At 40.2% G+C, this 22,958-nt stretch overlaps 1 protein-coding gene across 2 annotated transcripts in view; it reads left to right on the forward strand.

Moving 5' to 3' along the window:
- The window catches only part of efna3a (ephrin-A3a), a 175,053-nt gene that overhangs the window by 135,519 nt on the left and 16,576 nt on the right, over positions 1–22,958 (forward strand). The window lies entirely within an intron of this gene.

Below are 22,958 nucleotides of genomic sequence, written 5' to 3' on the forward strand. Positions count from 1 at the left end.
TGAAAAAAAAAATCACAATTTAAAATTGCCAAACAAAAAATCCTGACACTACGATACATTGATATTTTTCTTCTCCTCTTAGAATGAGGCGTGTTCTCGCTACAGTGGAGAAATGTGGCGTCTTAGCTAGGGTGACCATATTTTGATTTCCAAAAAAGAGGACAACGGCACTGGCCTCGACGCACAAATTCAGACAGGCTTCTTATATTCTTAATATTTTCACTGCCCCGTGGTTACTCCCGTCTGTGGAAACACCACAGTACTGGATTTTTTTTGAGTGCTTCATGAGTGACTTCAACAGAATGGGGGGTTATTACACCTAGAGATGGGTACCGAATCAGGTACTTCAAAAGGTACCGACCGAATTCTGTCAAAAGTACCGAGTACCGATTCATGTACAATCAAAAGGTACCACGTTTGGGTACCTGAACACATCCTTGTGACTGTGAGGAAGTGAAAGAATAGTCGATTTTCCATGATGGACATGAACACAGCATTGCAAGGGTATATACTGAAGGATATATATGTTAAATTGAAAAAAATACATATAATATTGTTAAGGAAATTGAAATTTTTTACCACATAACTACAAAAAAGTACCGAAAATTTGTACCGTTGAGTACCGTTACCGATTGCCAGGTACCGGGCATTGGTGCCAGCACTACTAAACTTTTTAGCAACGTCAGAGTCAGGACATGTCTTTTTTTTTAGCAAGGCACTGGTGCAATCCATGGACCTGTTGCTGTTGTGGTGTTTTACAGTATGAAATGCCAAACATGCCCTGTCATGTCATGTTTTTCGGTGTCCATGTAAGCTTTGAGATCTCCAGCACCTTTATTGGACACTGAGACATATGTGCCAGCTTTGCACACGTTTCACTCCGCCTCCCACTTGTCCCCATCGGGACGGTATGTCGGAAATTTTTTTTTGCAGTTCATCTGTGAAGCTGCACTTACGCTTAGGCATCTTCCGTGCAATACAGCTCCGCTGTATAAACAGCCCTGTCTTCTCCGCTCTCCGTCTATGTCTCTCTCTCTCGCCTTCTCTCTGATCTTCTCACTCTCTATGCGTGTGTGTGCACGCGCAGAGCAGACCTGCCCACAAGGCAGCCTCTCGGCAAGTGATGCGCATGATGGTATTGTTTGCAAGCGCCGGTCAATTTACGGATGTGCGTAATGGTCCTATGAAAATCAGTGAACACCGGACATTTTCGTGAATTTATTAAACCCGCCCGGACACCCCGGACAGGACGTAAAAAGTGGACATGTCCGGGCAAAAGAGGACGCTTGGTCACCCTAGTCTTAGCCAAACATGCAAACACATTTTTCAATCATTGAAATCCACACATGTAAACACAACATTCACAAAAACCACATCATTAAAAATATCCAAGGCAAAATGAAACATATTCAGCTCAGCATCAATTGAGAAAATGATGAAACTAATAGAAAATATGATACGTAGAGGAACAGAAGTCTGATCTCAGCCACAATGACAAAACTGTAGCTCTGAGGTCACACATCATCTTATCTACTTGAATTGTTGAGACTTACACAGAAAGCATTTTGATCATTTTGATCGATCTTTCATGTTTGGTTGAATATTGTGTTTTATGACTATTCAAACACCAAAAAAAAAGAAAAGAAAAGAAAAACCCAGAACGAAAGTGTAGACTCTTTTCATCAAGAATAAAACTTAGTTTCCCTTTTCTGTTCTTTAGTAATCGGTAGTAGAACATGGGTTGGTTTCACCATTAACACCTGTTTTTGACCAAAAAGAAACTTCATAGTTTTTGTTTGTATTTCTCACGACAGCGACTCTTTTTTCATACTTACTCTGTTCGAGTGTGAGCTTCCTGAACTTGTCCGATTTGCAACATTTCGCCAACGTCCCTCTCGTCAACCACATCTTCTTCTCATAATCTATGCTGACCTCTCATCCAAAGAGAGCACCGCTGCCACCTGCAGGGGTCAGTTGGTCAGCACACTAGTTTCCAAGTGTACAAACGTGAGACGTGAGCTGCTTGAGTAACAAAATTTACTATTGGAGTAAGAGAAATTTATTTGATGTGCTGGAGTAGATTAAAACAATATCATTTAAAAAAAAAAAAAAAAACTTGACTCAATTTAAAAACTAAGGACATTTTTTCTCATTTCATTTGCAGATGTCTCTTGTTCATATCAGAAAAATCTAGCTTTAGGTTTGGTCAGTGGTAATTTTAAATTACAGATTTTTCTTGAAATAATAAGTGAATGCGGCTTATATCACATTGAATAAACACTTTTATGAGAAATAAGACAAAAACACTTAATTTTGAGCTTTTGCAGTGTGTAGCACCACTTTTTTCCACATAAGGATGATTGTAAAGAAATGGGAGGTATATTGTTAAATAAATAAAAACCTAAAGAGTGCTGCTTTAATAAAAAAGACTTGAATTTAGGAAACCAAGTATCCAGCAGAGGTATAGCAGGATGCTGCTGGTATTGGGTAATGGATCAGTAGGTTTGTACCATAATGTGTAAAAAATAATTGAGAACAACAGCTCTCCTGAATGAAGCTAGAAGTTTAGGGCTCTCCTGATTTCAGGCTGCAGTTTACACTGCAAAATTGAAATCTTATCAGGTGTTTTTGTCTTATTTTCGGTAGAAAATTCCTTTTCAGACTCAATATGAGCCAAATTCACATGACCAATCCAGAAAAATATCTTGTTTAAAGTTATTTAAGGACAAAAATGAGGTCTGAATTGCTCGTAACCAGTAAAAAAATCTGCCAATGGAACAAGAGAAAAGTTACTTGTATTAAGACATTGTTCTAGTCTCAAGGAAATTTTTCAAGCAATTTTTTCTTGTTCCATTGGCAGATTTTTTTACTGGTTACAAGCGATTCAAACCTTATTTTTGTACTCTGACAACTTGAAACAAGACATTTTTCTGGATTGATAAGTTGAAAGTGGCTCATATCGAGTATAATAAGATGATTTTTACTTAAAAAAAGACAAAAACACTTGATAAGATTTTAGTTTTTTTGCAGTGTAGGCTTTAAAGCCATGACAGCAAATGAAACATGAAAATTAAAAACACATCAAATGAATCTTTCTCACCACACATGAGCACTTTCCTGTCCTGCTGCAACATCTGCATTCATGAGTGAACAGCAGTTATGGTGTCGGTTATGTTCCTTTAGGACAAAAACAATGCAAATAGGTGCCTCACATTGAACACTTCCTCTCGTCTCTGTAACATAAACATCTATATGTTCAGGCAGCCTTGACATATTCAGCCTTGGGAGACGGAAAGTGATATAAAGCAGGGGAAAGGCAGGAGCCAGAGGAAAGCGAAAGTATAAAAGGAGCCACAGAAGATGTAGAGATTGGAAATAAAGGAGGCAAAAAGAACAATAAGAGCGAAAGAACTGCCAGCGATGCAGAAAGGAGCAGAAGACGTGGGCTGAATGCGGTCAATTATTTAAAGAAAAAGCTGTCATACCTTGGGAGCTGCTTTTGAACTTGCTCACTTAGCATCACCTGCTAATGGGTCGCAGATTGACATCCTACCTGGGCCCCTCATTCCTCTCTCCATCTTTCCTCCTGTTCCAGCTCTTATCGGTGCTCTCTGGTGAATCGTGTAAATAATTACTCCATGACCACTCTGCTGTGCAAGCTGGAGGCTTGTTTGCACAAAGAAAAAGAGGATATATTTTAAAAGGGCGATGGGTTATTTTAAGAAAAATGGGTGAATTATTTATGGAGGCCTGCTCGCTTGTGTTTGTGCATCTGTACGTCTGCGTATTTGAGGAGGCTGGAAATGACGTAATCAGACGGTTTTTATTTGCCAAACGAAGCGCGTAAGTTGATGTGTTTAGCCTCATTCTTTAGGGAGTGTGTGCTTTTCTTTGACATTTCATTTCCAGTTTTAAAAGTGCATGAGTGTGTGTGTTAGTATGTGTTTGGTGGCCTTTTGGGGGGCTGCGTACCTACATGAAACCCTGCAGTTGCCATGGCTCGGAGATAAAAGAGCAGATTATTCTACTTGGCATCCATTAGGGCTGGCGCAGCCTGAATATGGTCCAGTCTAAATCTGACCCAGAACTACTTTCCTTCATCTTTCTTTCTTTCTTTTTCTCACGTCTCACCCTCTCCTTCTCTCTCCTCTCTTTGTTCTTTCTCCTCTCTCTCATTCTCACAGGGTACAGGAGAAAGAGAGGGATGTGTGTGCCAGCTAAGAGTAGCAGTTTAAAGACTGAGGTTTTCTCCTTTTTTTTAAAGTGTACACCCTACTGTGGTTGACTTCCTGTGAGAGGAGTGATCTCCTCACACACTGAACTTCAAAGCTTGCATACGGCTCTTTGTAAAGATAATAAGAGTCCTCTCGTGGCTCATGAGTCCCTCTGGGTTTTGACTCATGTTTCTTCATCTGTTAGGACGTCAGGGCTTACCTGCGTCCTGGTCCAGGTGCCCGTTTTGTTCAGTTATCCTTCAAATACAAGCAGTGGAACCTGACGTGAACCCTCAGAGTTGTTTCCTTCAGCGTGTCCTCTGCTCCGTCAGGGGGCAGACAGTCGGCGATGGGTGAGATAAGCGTTTTTGTCTCCGGCCGTGGCGGGTTAGCGGGAGCTGCCTGGCACCCTCACTGAGGGCGTACGCTGTGGAGAATTCATCTTGATGAGAGCTGCTTTTGTGTGTCGCAGTCTCCCTGCTATCTTGCCCCTCCGTCTGACTCACACACACTCCCCTCCCTCTTACTTATGACCCTGAAAATACACCAAATTTTCTGGTTTCTTATTGTGATGCTTAAAGTGAAGCCAAAGTATGAGTATTGCTTTGGCTTCATTATCCTCCAGTCATAACTTAGACTTTCCAACAGCCTCTTCTTTCCCATGGTGCATCTGCTTAAGGGTGGGCGGATGAATGAAAGTTATTGATTGTCGATGCTGCAGCTTCATCTTCCAAAAAAATGTCTTTTATCTGATTGATAACAAAATGAATGAGTCAGAACAGCTCCTGTCCTTGAGTGAGGTTGTGCCGTTTATTTTTCTTTTACATTTTCTAAATTTACAATTTTTGCCTGCTGAACTCTTCCTCTTCCTTCCTCTAGCTCCTGGATTAACTATTCGTCACTGTTGGATTTTTAAGGCCACTTAGTTATGCAGCAGGTCTAGTTATATTAATTGATTTATAGATGTTTAATTGTAGGAAAGCAAACAAGTACTTAAATATTTGAACAGAATATATTGAACAGCTTGGGATGACCGACTGTTTAAGATGTGGAGGTCAACTCTACTTTTTGAAAGCCGTCAGAAATGGTCTCAAATTAAAAATCCATATAGTGGCAGATATATAATAGGCCAGGGTATACAGGGTATGGGGACTGCACAGGGTGACTCACAGCAAGACACGAGACACAACATGATATGGCACAGTACGACTCCACACAGTATAAAACAATGCAACTGAAATGATACCATAGTTAATGGCACGGCGTGATACGCTATAACCCCAAAGAATATCTAATTAAGCTTAACACAATACCACACTACACACATTACAATTTAACACAAAACAGCCCAACTGAAACAATACTAAGCAATTAATTATGACACTACACAATATGTTACCAACCTATACAATATGATACAATACAAAGTTATACACAATACAAAATGATTGGACACAAAACACTTCAGATAAAACAATATGGTACTATGCTGTATGACCTGACACTATGTGATACAATACAGTATGATAAGCGGTTTTTTTGTCTACTAGTAAAGTAGAAAAGCACTCAGAGACGCAGACCCCCAAGCATATTGTGATTGTCACGCAACAATTTAGTCCTACTTTAATGTTATACTCCCTTCCAGCAGACTGTCTGCTACAATTTGGTGTTTGTTGCAGGTTTGTATGATAAGTTGTTACCTGACAGTGTTGAAAATGATGATGACCCAGTACATATTTCATATTCTGGATCTTAGTATCCAGGATATTGCCAGGATCTGGATTGTACTTTTACAGCTGTCAGAAATTTTGGTGACCTTGTTTTGTACTGTTTTGCAAAGCAATCCAACCATTTATCGTGGAGTTATATACACATATGTTGAAAACAGCCCTATCTCACAATGATAAAGAATCCTTTAAAAAAATCCTGGATCGAGATGATGATCCGGATTTGGACTCTGTAAGTCAGACTAGAAGAGAAATCTGTTGATGTATCAAGATTTATCATCCCAGCATTGCTTAATATGTCCCACAAATCAGGCAGACAATGTATTTCTATATGGATATTTTGACTTATCCCTAGCACACGCAAGGGTTTTGCAACCTCTCATCAATAAACAATTGTTTCTTGTTTTGAATCCCAAATATGATGACCAAATGGGTGATGTCATGTTGGCTCCTTTCAGTGTCTATCACACACTCTATGTACCTCATTTGATAGTCTGTAATATTTTGAGGTAAGACATACTTTTTGATTTTATTTAGAATAACTGGTGCTTCTTCAGTGCAATAGATGTTTTGAAATATACGGTGGCCAATGGGTGTGGGATGATTTGTAAAAGCTACAACACGAATGCAAAAGCCACAACACAACGGAAGTATGGCCACAACTGAAGTTTAAAAGAACTTGCTTATCCCAACGGACACAGAAAAGTTGTAAAAGTAGGTAAATGATTAACTTTATCTATGATAAATATAGCTTCATAGGGGTGTCACCTTGTGATATCCTTCAAAGTACCTTTATTTCTTTATTTACGTTAGCATTAGAGCTATATTTATCATAGCTTAAGTTATAAAGGAAAACAGTCATTAACTTACTTTCGCAAATTTTCTGTGTCTGTTAGGAAAACTGTCCTCTTAACTAGGGATGGGTACCGAATACGGTACTTTTATAAGTACCGACCGAATTCTGTCAAAAGTTTCGAGTATCGACTCAGGTAAAACCAAAAGGTACCATGTTTAGGTACCTAAACACATCCTTGTGACTGTAAGGAAATAGAAGTGTAGGCAATTTTCCACGCTGGGCATGAACACACCATTGCAAGGTTATATATCGAAAAATAAATGTATTGAATTATTTTTTTTCATATTTCATTAGTAAACAAATTGATATTCTCTACCACATAAACACAAGAAAGTACCGAAAATTGGTACCGTTGAGTACCAGTACCGATTGCCAGGTACCGGGCTTTGGTACCGTATCGTTTCAGGTGTGAAAGGTACCCATCCCTACTCTTAACTTCCGTTGTGGCTGAACTTCTGTTATAGTGTGGCTTTTGCGTTAGTGTTGTGGTGTTTGCATCCGCGTTGCTGCGTTTGCATTCGTGTTGCTTTTGCAAATCTGCTGACACCTATCGGCCACCGCAGAAAAAGTTCATCTTTCTAAACAAAAACATAAAAAAAAAAAAGAGCAAAATGCGTACTCATCTATCCTGCTGTTCATTCTATCCTGTTCAAATATCCTGTTTAAAGAGTTACCTACCTGTACCTCCAGATTTAAATGTGTTGGAGTCAAAGATTTCATGCCCAGTTTTTGATTTCTCCATTGTATTGTTTAACGTCATCCTTTTCCATTTCCGTTTCCAATTCCAAATTCATATTCAAATTTGGACTGAGCAGCGCATTCATTAAATTGAAAGGTCTCAGTTTCCATCCATATTTTAGGTGTTAATCTACACCCTTAAACCTGAACACACACGCACAGACACACACATTCACATAAATTTAATCAGCTGGTTGGAACAGTCTATTGTCCATGTCTGAATGTTGGACCTTTGCAGGCACAGGGCTTTAAGGGAAAGAGAAGAATGAGTTCTGCTTTTCATGGTTTGACAACAGGGTGCTGCAGAGCCGGTGAATAGTGAAGCGGTAACGGGAGGTTTGGTGTGAGGCGGTAAATGAGAAGTGAGCAAGAGAGCAGGCGTGGGTGCGATAGAGGCTTTAGTACGTGGTACAATTAGAGCCTCGGCGTGAGAGAGATGGACCCTTGTTATCGCTGCTTGTCGCAGGATATAATCACAGTACCACCTCAGTGGGATGGATGACTTTTCAACACTACCTGCGACCACAGCCAGGCATCTCCTCGTGTTACCTTTGAAGATTCGATGTTTTCTGTTAATAAGAGAGGAGGGTTGCAGATTAAGATTGACAATCTCTTTCTTTTTTGTTTGTTGTTGGGTCTGTTGTATCTAATTTTTCAGCGTGACTCAAATTCAATCATTAATCCCTGAAATTCTGCAGGACCTGGGTTTAAATCATACTGCTGTCAATGTGGAGTGGCCGCACCAATGCAAAGCTCAAAGCACAGAGGCCAATTATAGCCAGAAAAAATCTGTCCCAAGTGGTCCTTGGAAACATTTCAGTCCGATAAAAGGGAGAAAAAAGCAGCAGAGTGGCTTCTGTTTCATTCATTTTATGCAAAGAGTCTAGTTGGAGCAGAGCCACAGTTTAATATTCAACTGCGTCATCCATATTTCTGTTTGATATTTAACTTCCTCCCTGGATGTCTAGAAAGTAAAGAGCAGCTTAAGCCACGTAGATTAATCAATGGAATTTATGCCTGTTCATATTTCCTAGGAACGAGCTGGCAGCAGCAACCCATAATGCTTTGCAAGTGATTTAATCAGAGGCTGGAGCTGTGGAAATGGCGTTATTATGTTGATCATGATCAGTTTTGTTTCCCTCACTGCTACAATTCAAATAAGGAGGCCCAGTGAGCCAAACAGCAAACACAATATGCCCTTTGTGAGAGGCCAGGGGCTCACAGTGTTGTTTTAAAGAGGTTCAGTGCTCCTAAAAACAAGCTTACCGCTCATGCCTTTTAACATTTTAACACACAACATAGTAGAAGAATTATATTATATTTATATTATTGTTTTGATGTTTTGATGGCTCGAAAAGGTGGCGCTAAACAAGTAAAACGCTGAAAGACATATTTGATAGACATTCTATATCATTACCCAGCTTTTCTGGGTGACATCCTGTGTGAGGCAAGTAGCTACGTCCTCTGTGCAGCTAGTAGCATCATGTTGGCTAGCTGTAGCCTGAATGCTAACAGACTGAAATTTTGTTTTTCAGCTCGACAGATTCTGATTGTATCATGTGACCCTGCTAATTATTTTTATTTTTATCACCTCTGCCAAGGAGGTTATGTTTTTGGGAGAGTTTGTCTGTCTGTGAACAACATAACTCAAAAAGTAACAAAAGGATCTTGATGAAATTTTCAGAAAATGTTCAAAATGGAATAAGGAAGAAGTGATTCAATTTGGGAGGTGATCCAGATAACCATCTGGAACCAGGATTTTTTCAAAGGATTCTTTATCATTGTGAGATAGGGCATATGTGTATATAACTCCACGATAAATGGTTGGATTGCTTTGCAAAACAACACAAGACAAGGTCACGATAATTTCTGACAGATGTAAAAGTATGATCCAGATCCTTGCAATATTCTGGATACTAAGATCCAGAATATGAAATATGTACTGGGTCATCATCATTTTCAACACTGTCAGGTAACAAATTATTGTACAAACCTGCAACTAACATCAAATTGTAGCAGACAGTCTGCTGAAAGGGAGTATAACATTCAAGTTGGACTGAAGTTTTGCGTCACAATCACAATATGTGTGGCGAAGGTCTGAGTTCTCTGAGTGCTTTTCTAGTTTACTAGTTGACAAAAAACAGCAGGGCATTATTTTTAAGAAGCTAAAATCGGGATATGTTTGAATTTGGGTTAATAAAATTACACTTTGTAACTTTAAACCCAAGTAGTTTGTGATTCATTTTTTGAAACAGACCTTAGCTTTTTAGCTTTTGGTCTAACGATTCAATCTGAAGGTGATGTCATGTGCTGCGACAAATGGTGTTAGTGATTTCTCATCTGTTCAGTTGACAAAACAGATTGCATTTTTAATCCCCTTTTGTTTAACACCTTTTATGTTTATCGCCCTGTGACCTCCTCAGAGTGTCCCAAACCTCCAGCTTGTAAGTATTTTCTAGCAATTTTGTTTAACTACCCACTGAGGCTCGACTCATCTCTGCATAATCCTCTCTATCCAACTGTAAATCCGAGGTTGCAGCCAGTAACACATTCCTCGCTCCTTGAAATGAGGCACTGCATGCGCTTGTATATGTGCAATACTTCTGTTTAGTGAGCTAATAATTTACATTTCTGAAAGGGTCCCTCAAGCCTCCAAAAAATGCTACAAGAGGCATGCCTGGAGCGAGACTGGGGGATACAAAAGACACCAAGAAAACTGAACAGCAGAGACCATACTTAAAGTGAAAGATCCATTTCTAAGCCCCTGTGTCGGCAAGAATCCTCCCCACAAGCTGCTGGATGCTGTGCTTTAGCTGAGGCTGCACTGTGATGGCCCGCTGAGACTTTCTGCTTATTGGAGATCAATAAAATATCACTTTAAAGCTGAAATCTTTAACTTTCTGCATGTTCAACCACAGCAGCAATTTAGCACTCACTGTCCCACACATGAAGCTGTTTTACTTCATCCTGGTTGTCAGGCAGAGCAGGAAAGCACAAATGTATTTACTACTGAAGTGATTAATTCATTGGAAGCTTAGGGAGCAGAGTGAAGCTACTGCTAATAACCATGAGAAAATATTCTCTATCCACACTGAGGACAGTCAGTGTTGAAACCCTAACTATTGACTGTATGTAAAGATGGACAAAAAGTCTCCACCTACATCAACTGTATAAAAGTGACACCAAAATACATTTGGCAGTATATGCTATCAGAGTCAGAGCACGGTATGGAAATCTGTCGGTGGTGTTGCAGTACTGCAAACCATCAGCAACCCACAATATACTTTCAAACCATCAATTTCTTTACAAATGTTGTTTTGGCCATTCTTGCCTTTATTTTTTCACTGCAAAAAACTGAAATCTTATCAAGTGTTTTTGTCTTTTTTTTTAAAGTAAAAATGGTCTTATTATACTCGATATGAGCCACTTTCAACTTATCAATCCAGAAAAATGTCTTGTTTCAAGTTATCAGAGTACAACAATGAGGTTTGAATCGCTTGTAACCAGTAAAAAAAATCTGCCAATGGAACAAAAAAAAATTGCTTGAAAATTTCCTAAAGACTAGAACAATGTCTTAATACAAGTAACATTTCTCTTGTTCCATTGGCAGATTTTTTACTGGTTACGAGCAATTCAGACCTCATTTTTGTCCTTAGATAACTTTAAATAAGACATTTTTCTGGATTGGTCATGTGAATTTGGCTCATATTGAGTCTAAAAAGGAATTTTCTACTGAAAATAAGACAAAAACACTTGATAAGATTTCAGTTTTTACAGTGTTTAGGGAAGCTCGAGAAAGACGGATCCACAGAGAAAAGTTTGTTTAGATGATGTGAAGTGAAGCAGCAACCTCAGACCGTGAGACATGAAGCTAACTCACAAGCTAACGCTAAAAACTGCAGATCCTCAAGTGTCCATTGAGGCTTGCTGCAGAAGCTTCAGCAACTATTTCCATCCATTCAAACCCTGTACAAAACTAAAAAAAATATATATAAAAACAACTTCCGTCTTGCTAGCCACACGCAGTGTAAATATATTTTCAAGCCATGCAGTTTTTAGGATATTACATTTACTTTACTTTACTTCTGACTTGCCTGACAGTTGGGCACACTGTAGCTGTTCACAATGAAGCTAACGGCTTCAACTTTGCCCCTTTGCCTGCAGTTAGACTGACCAAAAATGAAGTTCGGTCATCTATTCCAACATGGCATCCACCAAGAACTGGCTTCATAGCTTTTCTACGGAAACTGTTGCCGATGTCTGAGGATTATACAGTCTGAGGTGTGAAGCTGAGGGTCAGACTTTAAAGTGATACTCTGGGATGGAACAAGTTGGGTCCTATCACAAGTTTTAGGGCACACATTACCCCTACAGCAGTGTTTTTGTGCAGCAGAAGCCCAGAGCGCACGCACCAAACACCCCCTCCCTGCTCCTCTGCAGGTTTCCTCTGCACTCAGAAGGGGCCAATTTTTACTTGACCAAAAACACAAATAAACGGACTCCCACCAAAAAAATTTGATATCGATCTGCATTCACGCTTTATTTAGAGAATTTTCAGCGCGTTACTTTCACACAAAAACACCGCTAAATAAGGCTCTAGTTCTCATCGTGTCTCTTCGTCCTGGCAGACTACCTGTGTTTGTTTGTATCTGGCACGCCGCTCGCGTGGACTGATACTCTAAGCGGCGAGCGCCTCATACCCAGCTGTGGCTCTGCAGCGGAGGTAGCGCCGTTTTACGCCACAATGAGAACTAGAGCCTTATTTAGCTGTGTTTTTGTGTGAAAGTAACGCGCTGAAAATTCTCTAAATAAAGCGTGAATGCAGATCGATATCAAATTTTTTTGGTGGGAGTCCGTTTATTTGTGTTTTTGGTCAAGTAAAAATTGGCCCCGTCAGAGTGCAGAGGAAACCGACAGACGAGCAGGGAGGGGGTCTTTGGTGCGAGTGCTCTGGGCTTCTGCTGCACAAAAACACTGCTGTAGGGGTAATTTCTGCCCTAAACCTTGTGATAGGACCCAACTTGTTCCATCCCGGAGTATCACTTTAAGGAAAACTCAATGACTCTTTTAAGTGCTACTCCAAAATACTGAAGTTAGTTTGTTGAGGTGCTAAACTTGTTTAGCTTCACTCACGTGGAGCTGTGTTGTCATCCATCTTTTCATATGTTTAAAACTGATTACCTGCTGTCTTTGAGCAGCAGGAAGTAATAACTTTGAAGGTGTCCTTGAGCAGCACAGAAATATATTACCTGTATGTGATTATGGAGCTGTGCATGCAATCTCTTATTGCTGTCAATGTAAAGGAAAAGCTTTTGAAAGCATCCCTGAAATAAAAACAGTGAAAAAAATGTGTAACTGAGCTGTCCCCCTGGGGATGTCAAAGGTTGAAGGCCCAGAGAGAAGCTGTGAGGAGGTTTCTAAAGGAAACGGTAAATATAAAAGGTAATGTTCTTCACTTTCGCTGCAGCAGGAGTGGACAGAGGTTATGGAGGAAACTGCTGGATGTCTCCCAGCGGTCTAATAGCATCAGAGAGGAGTTGCAGCGTTCGCCTCTTCCCACAAACTTGCTCAGCACTTGTTTCTCCCCCAATCCTCCATTTTGGATCGAAACGTTGTAAAGCGGGTTGTTAATTGCAGCGTTAACTCAATCAGGGACGACTCACAGGAGACAGTGTGATGTGTGTGTGTTGGTGCTTGCATTTCTGATTGTTGTCTGTGTCTTTGCGTAAACAAGTAATGAGTTTTGGTGCTGAGGTACGGAGAAAAACAGCCGAGCCCAGCGTGTCCCTGCCAGGGGACTCGATCAGAGGAGTCTCATTGGTAGTAAACAGATGATTGGTGAATGGCGTTTTCGACTCACCGTTTCACACATGGGTAGTTTATCCTCCTGATGAGGCTGATGTTGATTACCCATGAGAGAGTGCTTTTAGGTTTATTAATGACGATTACATGCTGACCTCAGCGTTGCTCAGAGAAGCTTCTCAAAGTATGGAGAAACACAGCCAGAGTGATGCTGTAGAAGTCTGCAGCAAGTACAAAAGTTTAAACAACCACTTTACAAACATTGAATTCACTGGAATGTGTGAGCCTTTGTATTCTTTGTGAAATAATGTTAAGTTTAATTCATTGTATCTAAAGTAAAAATGATAGAATCTCTTACCAGGTGACTGGACCTCGTCATAAAAGTTAGGATGACTCTTGAGCCATTAAGTAGGATTATTCAACCCGTCTGTGTTTGAACAACAAACAGATCGGGTTCTGTTTATAGTATCTAATACTGTGTATAATTACTCAATAGAAGACATGACAGCTAGTTAGCATCAGCATCAGAGTTTCAAAACCATGCATTCGCAGCATTTCAAGGGAAATTCCCCTGCCCTGTCCCCAACTATGACAAGACGCCGACTGTATAAGGCCTACACTTTGTTGTCAGGTTAAAAACTATTTGATAAGCTCTGAGCCTCACTCAAACAGAAGCTAAAGTAAGCATTCAACCATATTTTTGGCAAACATTACCCCTAGCTGGCTAGCTTAACATTCATGGTAACGCTTTATATTACGGTCCTGCAGTAGGCATTAATAAGACCTTTGTAAGTACTTATAAGATGCTTATTAACATTATTACTTGTTTATAAGACTATATAACTGCTTAATAAGTGTTTAATAAGGTCATTGTAATAGTTAATACAAGACAACTTAATGTATAACATATATGGAACCTAACCCTAACCCTCTTTGTTTTTTGTCTTCTGCTTTTGTCTCTCATGAGCCCTACCCCAGCCCTTCCCCTAAACCTAACCATTCGGGGCCCCATGCCTAAACCTAACCTGTGGGGCCTCACGCCTAACCCTTACAATGACCTTATTAAACACTTATTAAGCAGTTATATAGTCTTATAAACAAATAATAATTTGAATAAGCATCTTATAAGTACTTAAAAAGGTCTTATTAATGCTTATTACAGGACCTTAATATAAAGTGATACCACATTCACTAGCTTACACTACCCTTAGCAGACTAACCAGACATTGCTAGCTAGTTAGCTAATATACAAGCTAGCAATTTCTGCCTTTACTTTGGTATCTTATCATATTATCAAAATGTAGCAGTTACATAAAACATTTTCTAACAAGGAGACATCTTAGCTTAAAAGTGGCTACAAGCTAGCAGTAGCTTCTGTAGGACAGCAGCTGAGTACCTATGTGGGTTGCGCCTATCGACAATTCGCCAGATCTTCTCTTCCAATGTCAAACAGTTAATTCTGCTGCTGACTCTGAAGGAAAAAAAAATTCAGTGTGTCATGATTTATCATTGGGACATTTATATACACTAAAAAACGTACTGTTTATCGTCCTGTAGAAAAAAAGGACTCAGTCAAAAGCTCTAATGGAAAAATGGGAACGAGATCATTTCTATGGGCTGATTTGGAGGATAATAAACCTTGATGACTGGTTTGCACAGCAGAAAAACAAACAGATGACACAGAACTAATTTTGACAGAAGAAAGCTTTGTTCATTGTAGAAGTCTTAGCACACAGGCAAGATTGAAAATGCATCTTTTTAGTTTTTCAGAAAACTGAATGACAGAAGAAAAGCATGTAAGAAACATGTTTTAGAAGTTCTTAAAGTATGCATAGTAACAACACACTCTGCTTTGGAGCAGTAATTTGGCTCTGATGTTATGATTTCCTTTCTAGTTGCTATGTTATTTTCTTCCTTTAAAGTGAGCCTCTGACACTTAATACACATGATTTTACTCTTTAAACAACCTTTCAGTGTTTACACCAGTGAAAATGTTTTTTTTCTCCCACAGTTGGAAGCCATTACTGTCTCCTTCTACAGAAAAATTTGGACTAGGTTTGTCAAAAGCAACAACTTGTCCCTTCCAGCTGTTTCTAAAGGATTTTTGAAAACAGCTGAAGCCTGTAGCAGTAAAGTAGGGCGAACCTTCAGCAGAACAAACAGCACTAACTTCAGAGCCCCTCAGTGGGTTTTACACTTTTCATATCCATTCACGTCAGTAGAATATAAAAACAAATACGATTGCACTGGTGTTATTTTCCTTGAAAGGCAGCTGTGCTCATGCCTCTGCTTTCAACTTTGATGCAACCTGGAAGAATTATTATCCAGAACAATGACAGAGGACGTGGATTCGTTTTAGTTTTACACTCTGTGAAGCAAAGAAAAACTGATTGACATTACTCATGTGGAAAAACATATCTGGATCCTGATCTGTGTTTCTCTTTACTTTCCTACTTGCGTGTTATTCTTTTGATGCTTACTTTCTCTACAAGAATGATAGATTTCTGCTGCTCTGTTTCTGTTCACTGTATGTTTTTTTTAAGTGTTGTTAGCGCCGGCACTAGCTTGCTGTTGTTATTTATTGATACGGGCAGTATTCTCCAAAGACTCTTTTTAGCGCAGATGTGAAAGGTGCAGCGCTGCTATCTTTGTCTCAGTCTTGCCTTGCTTGTTCTTCTCTTCCTCTCTTTTTCTTCCCCTCCTCCCCTGGCAGTCTCCACCAGCTTGTGCAGGCCTTACTAACTAGCCGCGCACTCCCACTCATAGGGAAAATGATGATGAGACAGCAAAACCAGCTCAGAGACAATGCACAGCAGAAAGAGAGGAGAGTTGGAGAGAAAGAGCTGCAGAAGAAGAAGAAGAGAGAATGAGATCCATCAGTCTTTTTTTATGCACTTTTCCCACATATATGTACCTCCCCGGGGAGCACTATGTCTCTGTCTGGACCTGGACCCTCTCCTCTTTGAGCCATTTTTTCTTTGTTGTCATCATTCAGAGCATTTCCCTCCCCTCACCCCCCTATTAAATCTCCCCTTCACCCCTCTTTTTTTCTTCCTCCTCTGTTTCTCCTCTCCTCCTCTTTCCCTTCTTTCCCTCCTTCTCTGCCCTGCAACCTTTCTGTCTTGTGCCACTAAGTGTTCTGCTTATATAACAGCCAAGACCTAGAGGGACTCCTCTCACCCAGCCTCCTCTTACTCCACCCTTTTAGTCTCCTGTTTTTCCTCCTTTCCTGCGCCTTCTCATCCTCTACAGCCGTTTTCCACCTGCTCTTTCTTTCTTTCTTTCTCTGAAAACACACAGTTCTTTCTGCTGTGTAGCATCTCAAAGAAATAATTACAATATTCTTCAAAAGAAGAGTAGCAACAAAACAGTCTGATTAACAATGAACTACTTCAGATGTTTGTCAAGAGAATACAGCATACGGTTCTCAGGTTGTAGCTTCTTTTAAATGATGAATTTCAGCTTGTTTGTCTTTTGCGAGAGTAATAGTAAACAACGGGCTAATTGTCACTCTTTCCTCTCCATCTTCATCTTACCTTTTCGTCTGCCCCTTCCCTTAAGCCCTCTGTTTTGAGAGTCACTATTGTAACGTTTGCTTTTCATAACATACAGCGTCCTTGGGTGCCTTGAAAGGCGCCTTAAAAAAAAAAAGTATTGTTATCATTATTTTATTATTATGGCATGCAGTATATGCAATGAAGTTTGTTGGCCTTGAATTTGTCACCCTGGTCTGACATCAGTGTACCGTATTTTCCGCACCATAAGGCGCACCTAAAAGCCTTAAGTTTTCTCAAAAGCCGACAGTGCGCCTTACAATCCGATGTGCCTTATTTATGGATCGATATTGCTTAATCATGACTACTGTAGTCAGGGGGCGTCGCCGGAGTAACAGCGGTAAGCAGTAAGAACCTGTAAAGAGGAATTTTGCTAAGTGCTAACATTAGCTCACAGGCTGGCCCGGGCTTCTTCTCTTGTTTATTGTTAGAGCAATACAGCGCCCCCCCAAAGGTCTGGCATTTGAACTGATCTCTGGAAACGGCTTTTGTGGACGGCAGAAACGGCTTCGTCTTTACAGCGCACTTTTTTTGAAAACGGCACAGAAAATAGTTGGATAGGAAAATGTGTGGCTCCATGTGGATGTAGCCTGAGTTTGACTGACTAATTGACTGTTTGTTGACATTCTCTTTAGTGCAGCTCCATCTAGTGGATGCATAACGCAACCCCAGCCACTACTATAGCTTCTACTCTATGCGCCTTATAATGCGGTGCGCCCTACATATGAAAACAGTTTTCAAATGGGCCAGTCATTGAAGGTGCGCCCTATACTCCAAAGCGCCTTGTAGTGCGGAAAATATGGTAGCTATTGTTAGCTATAGCTGTCGCTATTGCAGCATTAGCGGGAACATTATAGCCAGTGATTTTAAAATACATCCAACACTTCAAAACATGGATGATATTTACGTGGAGTTGCAAAAGATTGGATATCTGATTTAAAAAAAAAAGTGCCATTGTTTCCGGCACTTTTGATATCATGAGAAATTTCTCATACCCCTTCCTTTTAAGTGAGGTTCAAGTTCACCTTCGTTTCAAGGGCTGTGTACTCCCTCCCCTTAGCTCTTCCCCATAACCCTACAGAGGATTGGGATAACGCCTAACAAGACATGGCCATGCAAAACCAAGGGCTAAGAGGAACAATTGGGATTCTTGGAATCTTTGGGTTTTGCTTGATTGTTTGGATTTGAAAAAAAAAAAAAGAAGAACATTCAAAAAATCGTTATGAGTGTCAAATTCTGGCCTTGTGGACTCTGGATCCTGAGGAGCTGATGGTAATCAAGAGTCATAACATTCTGTTTCTAAGTTATTTTACTGCTTTTTTATGGTTGTGAAAAACAAATTAAACTTCTTTTTTTTGCACAATTATAAAAACTAAGAATACACTATGATGGAAATTTGGGCCATAGGACAAAAAAATTAACAGAATAATAAACAAAAATGATGTTTGTCCAAAATAACAGTTTTTAGTATCAGCGGGAGGAAAATGTGTAGCCTGTGGCAACACAGCCTAAAAAAGTTAAATTATACAAAAGCCCCTTGCTAAGGCAACCAGCCAATCAAAGGCCAGGATTTTTTGTGTGGCCATTTCTTCTCAGGGCCATGGCCACCCCTGGACATTACCTGGACACACCCCTGATCATGACCCCAGAAGTCCTGCTAAGTTGATCATTTTCTGCACATTATCATTTTCTTCAGAACATTGGTCACAAATAGGAAGATACGTTTGTTTAGGAAGCAGTTATGGACACCTCCTCTTGCCATGTGACGCAGAAACATTTGCTCATAGACACCACATTGGTAAAAAGATTTTTCATAGAAAAAAAAAACTAATTTAACCTAATTTGAGTCAGAAACATGCTCTTCATGGATCTCAAGACCCGAAGGAAAAACACAGTTACTCTTGGCGCTTGTGACTTGGTTTTCTAAAATGTTCCTGAGTTGGCTAAGCAGCATGCTATAGCTTTACAGGAAGTGAATCGCAAAACCCCCCGCAAGGGTAAAAAAGAAGAAGTGGCTTTTAAAGTAGAAAGGAGGAGGCTGTGGTAGTGGAGTCCAAGCTTTGTGAGCAGCTGTATTGGAGCGTAAGGAGTGTTGGTTCAGGAAGAGGGAAGACGACTTTAAATTAGCCTCCTGGTTAAAAGAAAAAAAATTATGTGATTGGTTTGTTGTTGATTGGAAACAGTGATCCATTCAGATGTTGGAAGCAGGATTTGAACTCTCGTTTTTAGCAACGTCTGACAGTGATCAATATTTTCATCCTTCAAAAATGTCATTAATGAAATGAATCATCCCAGCTCTGCTTTCATCCTCCACTTTGAAGCAAGCTGTGGATGTCCATTCCAGCAGCCTGTAACGTTTCATTTTCTGTCTCAGCTAAAACAATAACAGCATGAGCATCACTCATTTTTATCAGCGCTGTGTCACTGGTACCCAGCAGCCTTTTATCCCAAAATACTATTGAGTGCTCCAACACAGACACACAGACTCTTCCTCATGCTCTGGCTTCCTTACATCCAGCTCCTCTCACCTATTTCTCAATGACTGCATCACTCTCCCACTTTTTACACGCCGCTCGCGTCCGGGATTCTCCTCATCGCGTGTTTTCACATTCAGCACAGCCTCTTCCTCCTCCTTTCATCTTGGCTCCATCTACTTACCATTCTCTCCATCCCACACCCATTGTACCTCTCCCCCCCATCTCAAACTTCCTCCACCTCCTACGCCTCACCCCCCCTTCTCTAAATATAGTCCCTTTGAAGCAGAGCTGTGTTGTCTCTTTCTGCAACACTGCGAGACAAAAGTCTGTCATCTCACATCTGAGCGGCGAGGAAAGAAAAGCACAGATAAGATTGATGGCCCAAAAAGAAACACCGGTAAAGAGAATTGATATTCATCTGCCTGAGCGTGGGTGTGTAAACGAGGAGAAGATGAAAAGGGAGGAGAGGAGAGGATCCAGAAAAAGGAGCAGAAGAAGAACATGGCGAGACAGAAAGGAAAAGAGGGAGAGAGGTGCTGTGACATTTCTGATCCACATTTTGTAATTGAATAATAATCTCTCTGGAGGCCTGACCCAGTAACGTATGCATGTGTGCACATGTTTGTGTGAGTGTGTCTAAAGCTGTGTGTGTGTGTGTGTGTGTGTGTGTGTGTGTGTGTGTTTGCGCGATGTATACACAGTGAGGGATGGATGAGAGTGTGTGTAGCCAAAAAGGAGGAAAAAAGGAGAGGAAGCAGAGGAAAGAAAGAAAGGTCTACTCTTTTAAAGGTGCAATAGCTCCCCCTAGCTGTGCCAACGTGTCATTACAGCTCAGGTTGGCTACACATCACTGCAGCCAAGAACAATTCCCATCTCATCAACTCACCTACAGGAGCCCTTCTAATCACTCCTACTTTGTCTAATTACAGACTGTGTCATTAACATAATAAGTATACTTAGTATTATAAACAGCCAGGATCACAGCAGGAGAGCAGAAGAAGAAATCAAACCACATCGATGCCTCAGCGCTTCACTAATTCAACCGGAGGGTTACTGTATGTCACACACACACAGAAAAAAAAGAAACACAACCTGGAAGTGGCCTTCCTAACTACCTCGTCCATCAGCGTTTGTTGCCATGGGAGCCACAAACCCATCGTGTGCACCACGTGGAAGAAGCCGGCTCCCTCGCGGCCGGAGCGATACATCGCCCCTGACAGGAACTCCTTCCGCCTCAGTGACCCGGCCCGTCGCTGGCTCAGGGGGAGAGACAGGAGTGCAGATTATCATTCTCAGCATCGTCCTCAGCGCTCACCACGGGGCATTTAGCGGGAAATGTGTATTTTTTTCCTCTCTGTCTCTATGCAGAAGGGCGAGGAAAGTGTAGTTTCTCTTCTGGAGAACAGATGGTGTCAATGCACGCTGTGGGAGACTTCTCTGGTCTTTTTCTGTGTTACCTTTAGGATAAATATAAGGCTGAAATGCTCCACAGAGACTTCTGAGTTTTTGCAGATCGCTCTGCATTTAGGAACAGTGGTTGCTAAAAACTGTTTTCCTTACATGGAAGTCTAACCCACCACCCTTCTTCTTGGACTGGCTCCATGACATGATGTATGTTTTACAAATAGAAAAACTGTTTGCACAGACCCAACACAGTGGGTATATTTGAGAGAATTTTGAGACTTTTCTTGGCTCAAAGTTGCAGTTACTCAACTTCATTCTTAAGTTTTGACTCTAGTGATAACAATTTTGAAACACTGTTTATAGAAGTCTACAGCTCAAACTGTCAGGTTCGCTATTAGTTTCAATTGTTAAGTTTTTTTTTACTACTTCTTGTACCATTTGTGTTTGAGATGGTTTGTCTATATATGTGTCATTTAGTGTTCCCTTTCCAACATCCTTGACTTTTTTTGAAATAAAATTAAAAAAATACAAAATAAAAGATCCATCAGAAATAAACAATGTGTTACACTGATTAACTTCAAAATCCTTTATCCAGTGAAAGCTCCTGTGAGGAGTTTTAACAACATCAGCATAAACATAAAGTATTCCTGTAAAGTTACATTGTTGTTTGAAATCACTGTCGGCGGGCAGGTTTCAGATAAAGAAGAAAAAAATTCAACACAACTGAATTTAAAAACTAGAACAGGCGTCAGAGAGCGCAGACCGCCAAGCATATTGTGATTGTCACGCAACACTTGAGTCCTACTTTAATGTTATACTCCCTTTCAGCAGACTGTCTGCTACAATTTGGTTTGTACCATAATTTGTTACCTGACAGTGTTGAAGATCAGGATGACCCAGTACATATTTCATATTCTGGATCTTAGTGTCCAGAATATTGCCAGGATCTGGATTTTACTTTTACATCTGTCAGAAATTATGGTGACCTTGTCTTGTATTGTTTTGCAAAGCAATCCGACCATTTATGGTGGAGTTATATACACATATAGTGAAATCTCACAATGATAAAGAATTCTTAAAAAAAAATCCTAGATTGCCACCAAAATTTAATCACTTCTTCCTTATCCCATTTTGGACATTTTCTGAAAATTTAATCTAGAGCCATTTGTTACTTTTTGAGTTATGTTATTCAAAGAAAAACAGACACACAAACTCTCCCCAAAACATAACCTCCTTGGCGGAGGTAATAAAGCGGGAGAGATTTTTTTCCGGCAAGCATATGCTAGATGGGGCGCCAAAAGTGAGACAAATCCTGAGCTACAACAGGAGCTTTATTACGTCAAATATTTATTGCTTTATCCAGTAGAATTCCTACTGCTTCTCTGTTTTTCACCATTTTATTGCAGAAAAAATTGCACCGAGCTGAAAGAAAAAGTGCAGTTTCTTTCTTAATTTGGGAGATCGCTGTGTCAAAACTCTGAGAACATTTTTTCATCATCATTTCTGCTCAGTTGATCCTGGAGAACTACAACTTGGGTCTTAGCGTCTGAACTAGAGTTAAGTCTTGAGGTGTGCCAGTGCAAAGTTCACCCACTAGTAACAGTATCGTCAATGCTACTTGAAGTATCTCCCTGTGTCTTCATCCCAAAACAAAAATAAACCTGGACTGAACTGAACATCCAGTGCATTGTTCAGTTCAGCTTCTTGCATGGTTCTGATTTACTGTTGGGAGTTTACAGTAGCAGTATCTCATTAACTCAGAAAACAGAGCAGATTAGTTTTATTCAGAAAAGCTTTTCCCATAAATCCAGAGATAATTATTTTCTTCGTTCAGAGTGTTTTTTTTCTCGTGTAAATGAATTGCTAGTTTTGCTAGTTTATATTATTTCACGATTAATGGTTTTCAGAAATTGTTCATTTGCATTAAGTTGTTCATTTGAGGATTTGTGTATCTATAACCTTTGATTCAATATAAATATAAAGCTGGAGGATGATCAGCTTTGTCTGACTTGCAGACTTGACACAGCTCGGATAGCTGTGTCTAAAGATACAAAAATCCATCCTCCACCTCGTCTGAAACTCACACATAAATATGCAACATCCTGTTTGTTTGCAGAATCTTCAAATGAGAAGTTTCTGCTTTATTTCAGGTTATGTGCAAGGCTCCTTCTTGTCTGGAGGAAGTG

The sequence above is a fragment of the Halichoeres trimaculatus genome, unplaced genomic scaffold (genome assembly GCF_033239565.1).
Source record: "Halichoeres trimaculatus isolate MK-OKI-2021-1 unplaced genomic scaffold, fHalTri1.1 fHalTri1_scaffold_14, whole genome shotgun sequence".
In the NCBI taxonomy this organism is placed as follows: Eukaryota; Metazoa; Chordata; class Actinopteri; order Labriformes; family Labridae; genus Halichoeres; species Halichoeres trimaculatus.